The sequence below is a fragment of the Equus przewalskii genome, chromosome 29, assembly GCF_037783145.1.
Source record: "Equus przewalskii isolate Varuska chromosome 29, EquPr2, whole genome shotgun sequence".
NCBI classification, from domain to species: Eukaryota; Metazoa; Chordata; class Mammalia; order Perissodactyla; family Equidae; genus Equus; species Equus przewalskii.
This window is the reverse complement of record NC_091859.1, coordinates 33,744,138-33,752,681: the sequence shown is the minus strand read 5'-3', so window position 1 is coordinate 33,752,681 and position 8,544 is coordinate 33,744,138. Positions and strand designations below refer to the sequence as shown.

At 58.4% G+C, this 8,544-nt stretch overlaps 1 long non-coding RNA gene across 1 annotated transcript; it reads right to left on the bottom strand.

The window, feature by feature from the left end:
* Positions 1–998: 998 nt before the first annotated feature.
* On the bottom strand, positions 999–5,102 carry LOC139080170 (uncharacterized). The gene is made up of 2 exons (XR_011534448.1): positions 4,783–5,102; positions 999–2,112 (listed from the first exon to the last, which is right to left on the bottom strand). It is a non-coding gene; the product is annotated as an uncharacterized lncRNA (long non-coding RNA).
* Positions 5,103–8,544: the final 3,442 nt, after the last annotated feature.

The window sequence follows — 8,544 nt, the reverse complement described above, 5'->3', positions numbered from 1 at the left end:
CCATTGGACACAGCTCAGTGGATGGAGCCCGTAGTGTGAAGGAGAATTGAGCGGTGGTTCTAGATCATTCTGGGGGCTCGGTGTCTGCTGTGCCAGGCTAAGATGCCTGCGTGTCGAGAAGAGACGTTAAGCACTAGATGGATGGACAGATGCAGGCGGGGGGAAGGGGTTGGGGTGTGGTCCTCTGACCTCCCAGCCTGCCCTGCAGATCTCAGACTTCCCAGACTCCATAATCTCATGTGCCGAGTCCTTCAACTAGTCTCTCTCTATGCGTCCTATTGGTGCTGTTTCTCTGGAGGACTCTGACTAATGCAAACATCATGTCTACTGGACACATGGGGAAACTAAGACAGAGAGAGTGTAAGCAACTGGCCTAAGATCACCCAACTGAGAAGGGTTGGGATTCATACCCGAGGTCTACACTCTTCGCTGCTGTGGCCCCCTGCCTCGTGGGACGTGGGACGTAACCAGCGTGGCATGCCCCATCAGCCTGGGGACAAATATTCTCTTGATGCCCCTCCTGGGCAGGCTGATGCTTCCTCCGTCCTGGAGTCCCGCTCTCCATCATGCAGGCACCCCGAGGCAGAGCGATGACATTCGGTGATGTTCTCCAGGCGAGACTCGCTAATCCGCCATCTGAAGCCAGTGACCAAATTCCCCGCTAAGTGTCCACAGGCTGGCGGGGATCCTGAGCCGGGTGACGGTCCAGAGGCTGCTGGGTTGGCCAGATCGGGGTCACTCGTATCTCACCTCTCACCTTGTGTGAGAGTGTCTCCAAGGGGTCACTGAGGGCCTCTCCAGAGCAGAGGGAACCGCTCCAGGGGACCTGAGGTCGCTGCCACTCGATGGAAACTCTGGGATGCTTTACATGGCAGCTTCTCTTAAAAAGAAATTCCACCTAATCAGGTACCCAAGAGAGTTCCTTCACCAAACATCTGTGACACACGTGCTGTTCGGATTTTCACTGCTGCATAAGAAATCACTCCAGAATGTAATCGTTTCAAACACAACAGTTCAATATTTTATTATGGCCTCTCCCGGTTCTCGGGGTCAACCAGCGCAGTGAGGGGGCGCAGGCTCAGGTCGCTCGGGGTCTGGGCTGCCGTCCTCGTCTCCAGGCTCGCCCACACCGCGGCCGGCTGTCTGCTGGATACAGCCACGTGGTCACTCGGCTTCCTCCTGATGTGGACACTTGGTTGCAAGCGCAAGGGACCCAAGAGACACGGCCGGGCGGATGCTGCCTCGCTTTCGTGACCTCGCCCTGGGGATCACACAGTGACCCCCCCCACATTCTGCTCTTGAGGAGCCCGTCACCGAGCCAGCCGTGTTCCAGCGAGGGGACCTGGCTTCCATCTCTTGACGGGGGGACAGCCCGAGGACGTGCAGACACACTGTGAAGCCTCTACGCTTGCTCTCCATCGGCGCTGGGCCTCACGGCATGGCAGGGAGACAGACACGAGAGCTCAGGGTCTCTCTCTGCCTCTCCAGACCCACTCTCCTCCCAGCCCCCTGCTCTCTGCCTGAAGGCCAACCCAACGGACAGCATCCCGGGCTCCCCGCCCTCGGCTTGCAGTGGGGAAGTGCTGGAGGTTGGAGTTTGGGGAGAGTGAAGCTGGACCGTCTACTCCCCTGACCCTGCCCTGCTGGGTAGCCGCAGGCTGGCTCCATCCCTCCAGAAGAACCCACATCTCCTGCAGGGGCCTCTCCAGGGGGTTTCCCTTTCCCGGTTCCCGCAGCTGGCCCCTCCCTTTGCATGAGTAGCGGAATCAGCTGCTCTCCGTGACCAGCCCTGGATTCCACCCATTGGCCCACAGCTTGCCAACAGTCCTTGTTGCTGGGGTCCCTGCAGACACAGCATCGAGGATAGAGCACCATGTGGTCAGTGCCCTGAGGGAGGCCATGCCAGAAAGCGCAGGGCCTGTTCCAGGCTGGGCCGGCAGGGGGAGAGGACATGCTCCCCAAAGTGGGACTCCAGGAGAGAGTCCGAGCTGACCAGAAAGTCTCTCTTTTGGGAGGGAAGACGGACCAGAGCACAAAAGTGACGGGGACGTGGGAGAGCCCAGGATATTCCAGGAACACCAAATGGTTGGGCATGAGCACCACAGGGTGAACCTAGAAGCAGGAGGGACAAGCAGAGGAGATGTCAGGCCATGCTATTTGAACTTTTATCCTGTGAGCAATGGGGAGCCATTGAAAGATACTCATCGGGCAGTGATTTGAAGAGGAATGCAAGTGGTCCAGAGTCTGTATTAAGCCGAGTCAGAATTATCTGGTTCAAATCACAGCCCTCCCCAAACCTAACTGGAGAGTTACTTACTATTCATGTGCCTCAGTTTACTCTTCAGTAAATTGGACACACTAACAGCACCCACGTCACCGGATTGTGAGGATCATATCAATTAGGACTCTTTCAGCCTCAAATAACAGACAACCCAACTAAAATTGGCTTAAACAATAAGGAGATTTAATGTCATGTAAAAAACCTGGAGGTGGGGAGGCCCTGGAGTTGGGGATTTACAGCTCAAAGGTGTCAGGCTCTAGGTCCGCTTCTCTACAATTCACTTTCCCCTCAAGGTCACAAGATGGCTGCCACAGCTCCAGGCATCACATCCTCACCCAACATTCAAAGGCAGGAAAAGGCAAGTCTCTGCTTTATGTTCCCTTTGGAAAGCAAGGAGGGACTTCCTAGGAGCCCTCTGCCTCCACTCTGACACATGCCCTCTCAGCTCCCATCTTCCAGGACCGGGTCCCGTGCCCAGGCCTAAGTCAATCCTGGGCAAGATCACTAGATGGGCTGAGAGCAATTCCAATCACCCCTGGATCCAAGGCTGGAGCCATCTTTCCTGAGCACCACTGAGTCGGGGGGTGAACCCCCAAACCAACAGGAGACTCTTGAGGTTTGGAAGATGGAACCAACAGTGTTGGCCGTGCGGCTGAAACAGGGTGATCCACACTAAGCCGGTGGCCCAGCGCTGGGGCGTGGTGACACTCGGCGAGGGCGAGCTGTCGCACTTGGACAGGCTTGTGTAATGTAAAAGCAAGAGACAGTGTCACCCAACCTGAGTCCTCGTCAGCTCAGCTCTGGAGCCAGCCCTGCCTCTTCCCAGGGTGTGATTTGGGGGCAAGTTATTCCACGACTTTGTGCCTCAGTTTCCTCATCTGTGAAATGAAAATAACAATTTTCTTCTTCCTTACCCCAAGGCCTTCATGAGGTCGAATGAATTCACGTCCACCAATCCCCTGGAAGAGCACCCGGGGTTCCCGCTCGCCCTTCACCATTGGTCACGCCCGTGCGCTCGGGCAGCAGCCCCACGGGGGGTGGCAGCAGGAAGCGGGCCTGCTCCCTGAGTTTCTTTCTCTCCCTGGTGAAGGGTCCCAGGCTGCAGTTTCTCGCTGAGGAAGGGAGGAGAGGGGAGTCGGGGGGGGTGGGGGGTTGGGGAGGGCCCATTCTGCCCTGCCCTCTGCTGGGAGAGGGGCCGCGCATGGGAAGAGCCCGGGCGAGGCTGGTCGCCTCTGCCCCTGTCTGCGAGCACCGAGGGCCAGGAAGGGAGGAAGCAGCAGAGACCCTGGGACAGCCACGGGGAGACTCCGATCTGGGCCCGCAGACACAAGAGGGCAGACGGTGGGGGGAAAGGGCCAGCCCGCCGGACTCAGTGCCCTAGGTCCTATCTCATCACAGTCGGCTGTGTGGCCTCGGCAAAACGTCTCCACCTCTCTGAGCTCCAGCTTCCTGGGTGCCAGAGGAGACTAGTTATATTGAACCGACAGTGGGGGATGGAATATTAAAGCATTAACCACCTCTGGAGAATTATGAGGCTGTGGGACCCATCGCCCCAACCCCTTCTCAAGATGCCTCCCACCGCAGGATCTGCATATCAGAGTCCAGGGGCCCTTGGGGGTCACTTAGCTCAGGTTTGGTTTTACAGATGAGAAAACGGAGGCCTGGAGAAGATAAACCCCGGTCAGATCCCCACACCAGGCCCCTCCTGGCCAGAGGCTTTCTGCGCCCTCCGTCTGTCTCTCTCTCGCCCCCTCCATCTTGCTCTCTCTCCTCTCACTCTTTCTTTCCCTGGGTCTTTCTCCCCTCTATTTAAATCCTTGTCTAGTTGTCTTTCTCTGTCCCCTGCGTTTGACTGCACGTCTTTCTCTGTCACTCAGCAGCCACTCTACATTCCTCCCTCTCTCCCCATCTCCAATCCCGTAGCTTCCCTGTCATTTTCGAAACAGCTTAAAAGAAAACTAAAAACTCTGATAAGCCCAGAGCGGGGATGAGGACGGGCTGCAATCATCGGGGTCTTGAGAGTGGAGTCCAGCTCTGCCACAACCTCAGGTTCTACAGAAGGGACAAGACTGGGCCCTGGCGGCCGGGGAGGGAGCCAGCCCAGCGCCAGACACAGGAGGGGTCGGGCGCCTGACCTTGGGCCTCCCTCGCACTTGCCAAGGTTCTGATTCCAGGAGGAGCGGTGTGACCGCCCCCAGTCCTGGCAAAAATAGCGCAGGGAGCCGTGGCCAGCCTCCCGGACGTCTGGCGGCCCAGGTCTCTGGAGAGACAGTCCAGGCCTCCACCAGGCAGAGCAAGAACCTGCCCAAGGTCACGGAGCAGCTGGGCAGCAGAGCCGGAGCCAGACACGGGCCTCTGCCCCCCGACTGGCGCCCTCGCAGCCCACCCAGGGCTAGGCCAGCTCCCAGTTACAGAGAAACCACAGGCCTGCCCTCACCTCTCTGCACCGTAACAGCCCCACTTTTGTGACCGTCTCCCACGTTTCCCTGTGGGCTCCTTACCCAGGGGAGTGGAAGTGGCTCTGCCACACATGCAGTCACCAGGAATCCTAGTAACAACGTCAGCTCACGTTCCTCAGGCCCCCGACAGTGCTGGGCGCTTTCTACGCACTGTCCGCACAGTGACTCATTCTCTCTTCACTCCAGCCCTGGGAGGCAGGCGCTGTTATCATCACACCCCTCTTATCCATGAGGAGACTGAGTCCTAGAGAGGTTAACTGACTTGCCCAAAGTCACAGAGCACTAAGTTTACTGGAGCTGGTCTTCCAATCCAGGCCCTAAATGAATTCGTGGATGAAAAAGGGAATAAAGGTTTGAGACTCGAGCTTACTAAGCAGCTGCTGCTATCATTTGACTGTTGGGCCACTAAGGGTCACAGTGGCCCCCCTCCTGGCCCTGGCAGGCTAGGCCCACAGCTGTCCTCTCAGAATTCCATTTCCTGGGGACCCTGGTGCTGGGAGCCCCACCTCCCAAGCCTGTCCCTTCCAGCGGCTGACCTTGGGCAAGTCCCTTTTCTCCTCTGAGCCTCAGTTTCCCCATCCACCCAAGAGGAAACTTGATCTATGTGTCAGGGGTTCAGTAAATTGAGATTCCCAAGGGGGCTGGTGGGATGGACCAGACTGGGGTCCCAAGCTGAGAGTAGCCTGAAAGAGCAAATTCTAAAATTCGGTTTCCTTTGGTCAAAATATGGAAATGACTTTAAAAGTACAAGAGGACCTGAGGTTCTCATGTTTATCTGAAGGGGGCTCACCAGTAAGGGGTGAGCAGGGCCCCCTGACTCAAAGGGCATGAGTGCCCTGGCCAGAGGCCGGCCCGGAGGACATGCAGGCAGAGCCACCCCGCCCTCGGGTGCTGGCCGCAGCCATCCTGGCACAGCCAGCCTGGGGTTGGTGACAATCACGTCCCGGGAACTTCTGCCAGAGGGGGACAGCTGGGGAGGAGGAGGAGGCAGAGGGACAGCTGGCTCCAGGGCTCAGGCTGAGTCATCCTCCGGGGCCGGGGTCTACACGAGTCAGGGGAGAGGGCTGTTTCCAGAGGGAGAGGAGGCAGCAGCCGGGAAGGCATCCTGGGGCTGTGCCTGGACCGATCAGCAGGAAAGGACAGACAGCCAGGGCCAGACTGCCACCTAGGGGAGGGTAGCCCCCTTCTCCAGTCTGCCGGCCCCCGCCCCCCACCTGCCGGGCCCATTTCTTTTCTTCCCTGTGATCCTGGTACCTGGTGACCAGACCCGGTGCCTCCTCTGGGCCCTCCACACCCTCAAACTCCCCCATGCTCTCAGCCTCCCTCCCACTCCCTGGCCCCCAGGCCCTTGAAGCTGTCAGGCAACTCTGGGCTCCAGGCCACAGAGGGTGGCCTGGGGTCTCTGGAGCCAGAGAGACATAGTCCAAATCCTCCCACCATTTCTGAGCTGGGTGACCTTGGGCAAGTTACTTGACCACTCTGAGCTGCAGTTCCCTTACTGTGAAATGGGGAGAACACCGTCTTACTGCCCAAGGCTTCAAAAGGAGGTATCCCGGGTCTTGCCCTTCCATTATGGAACCCGCCACAATAGGCAAATCTACAGAGACAGGAAGGAGACGCGTGGGGGCCTGGGGCAGGGGAGGGGGAAGGGAGCGACCGCTAAGAGGTGAGGGTTTCTTTCCGGGTGATGAAAATGTGGATACTCTGGGAAGTGACTGAAGCCACTGAGCCGTGCGCTTTAGATGGGTAAGTGTGCAGAACGTGAGTTATAGCCCCAAAGCGCTGGTGATGAAGGAGGTGCCCGTGGGGTGGATGGCACGCGTGGGTGCTCCAGGCTCACAGCACACCCCTGTTGGCTGCTCGCCACCTGCCCCCATCCTGGGCACGGGCTGCCACGTCTTGGCCGGGGCCCGAGGGGTGGATGCTGAGCTTGAGAGAGGCCCCTGAAGGTCGCTGAGATGACCTTGGAGGGAAAGGAGGTGGTCCATCCTCCACCCTCAGGGGGAGGCCGCCAGAGCCAGGGTGATGGGGGGCAAGACCTGGGACTTAGCAGCCACTGCCAGAGTTTCACCCCCAGCCCCCTTGCTGGCTCTGTGGCCTCAGGCAAATTGCTTAACCTCTCTGGCCGTCGTTTCCTCTTCTGAAGAAATGGAGGTGATGGAATTCTCAGTCCTGACCATAGGAGAAAGGAGGGCATCTGCGCGGCACATCTGGAAAAGGGCTTTGCCCATCCTGAGTGCTTGGAAAAGGGTCTCCAGAGGGAGGGGCTGAGCGAGGTCAGAAGACCCCGAGTCCAGTCTGGCTCCTGCCCACCTAGTGACCCCCACCCTTGCTGGAGCCTCAGGCCCTGCCACGTCCAGGCCTGTGCCTCCCGCTCCTTCTCAGCAGGCCTGTCCCCAGCCTGTCCCCGTGTAACAGACGGACCTGGAGCAAGGAATCGCCTCTCGGGGTCTTCGTCTGTTCACCTGTCGGATGAGGGAGGGAGACCGAAGAAGCCCCAGGGCCCCCTTGCTGCCGGCCTTGCCCGCTCCCTGGCCCAGCACGCCTCTAGGGCTTGCCCTCGGCTTCCCCATGTCCTGTGTCCTCATGTCACCCGCCTGCCTCTCTAGTCGCTCAGAGGCAGGAGCCCACCTTCCTGCTGGGGCTGAATGAGTGAGCATCCACCTTGACTGAGGCCCCAGCCAGCTTCACCTGGGCCTGAGGGAGTGACCTTGGGCAAAACCTGGCTCTGGGCCTCAGTTTCGCCCACTATAAAACAGACCTAATAATCTCTGTGTCTTCTTTGTCTTCCTGGGGAGGACGGTGATGAGCCCTGGCATCCAGGGGCAGGAAGGACCTTAAATGATATTGAGTTCAACCCCAAATCCAATGCTTGAGGACCCCTACCAGGCCCCAGGCTGTGCTTGCATACCTCTGGAGTGACGGGGAGTTCACTTTCTGCCCACCCAATCCATTCTATCCATTTGCTTGACAACAGTGACCGCATCTAACAGGTGCCACACACAGTGGCAGGTTCTGATGGCTCAAAAGTGAATAGGGGCCAGGTGACATAGAGGCAATGACATTGTTCAGGCTTGAACCCTGACTGTTTCTGCCTCTTCTTAGCTCTGTGTGGCCCCTGAGAGTCTTAACCGCATTTCCTCATCTGTAAATGGCAGTCACAGCTCCCCGCCTGTGAGGTCACTGGAAAGACCTCCCCCAGGTGAGCTGGAGACCCTGGGGCACGAGCTCAGTCACTCTTGGGGAGCAGGTGCCATTGTTGTCTCAATTTTTCAAATGAATTTTTCAGAGGCACAGAGATGTTAAGCAACTACCCTGAGGTCACACAGTGAGTGTGACAGGTGGAGCCCAAGCTGGGCCCCGGCTGCCTATGCCCGGGTCCCTTGTACCTCACACCTCTCACAAGGGGCCTGCTCAGCGTAGCCCAGTTCCCTTCACACGATGCAGGGGCATAAGCGCTCCGTGCTCCCCAGAAGCCTCAGACCCATTCAGCCTCCTTTTCTTAGAGGGCAAGTGGGGCCGGTGGTTTTCCACTGTTATTTTTAGCTCTGCCCCCACTGTATTGTTTCGGATCCAGAGAACGGAGCCTCCGAGGTCCTGCGAGTGTCCAGCCAGTGTCCGGGGGGTATAACCTTAGCGGGCTTGCATAGGAGCAGTGATGACAAGGCTACCGGAACCTGAGCTCCCCGACCCCCACCCCACCCCCACGGAGACTCGGATCCACTGCGAGTGACTCAACAGAAGCGGCCCTGCCCCCATCCCGTCCAACTGGCGTCCACAGGTGGGGAGAGGACAGCGCTCCCA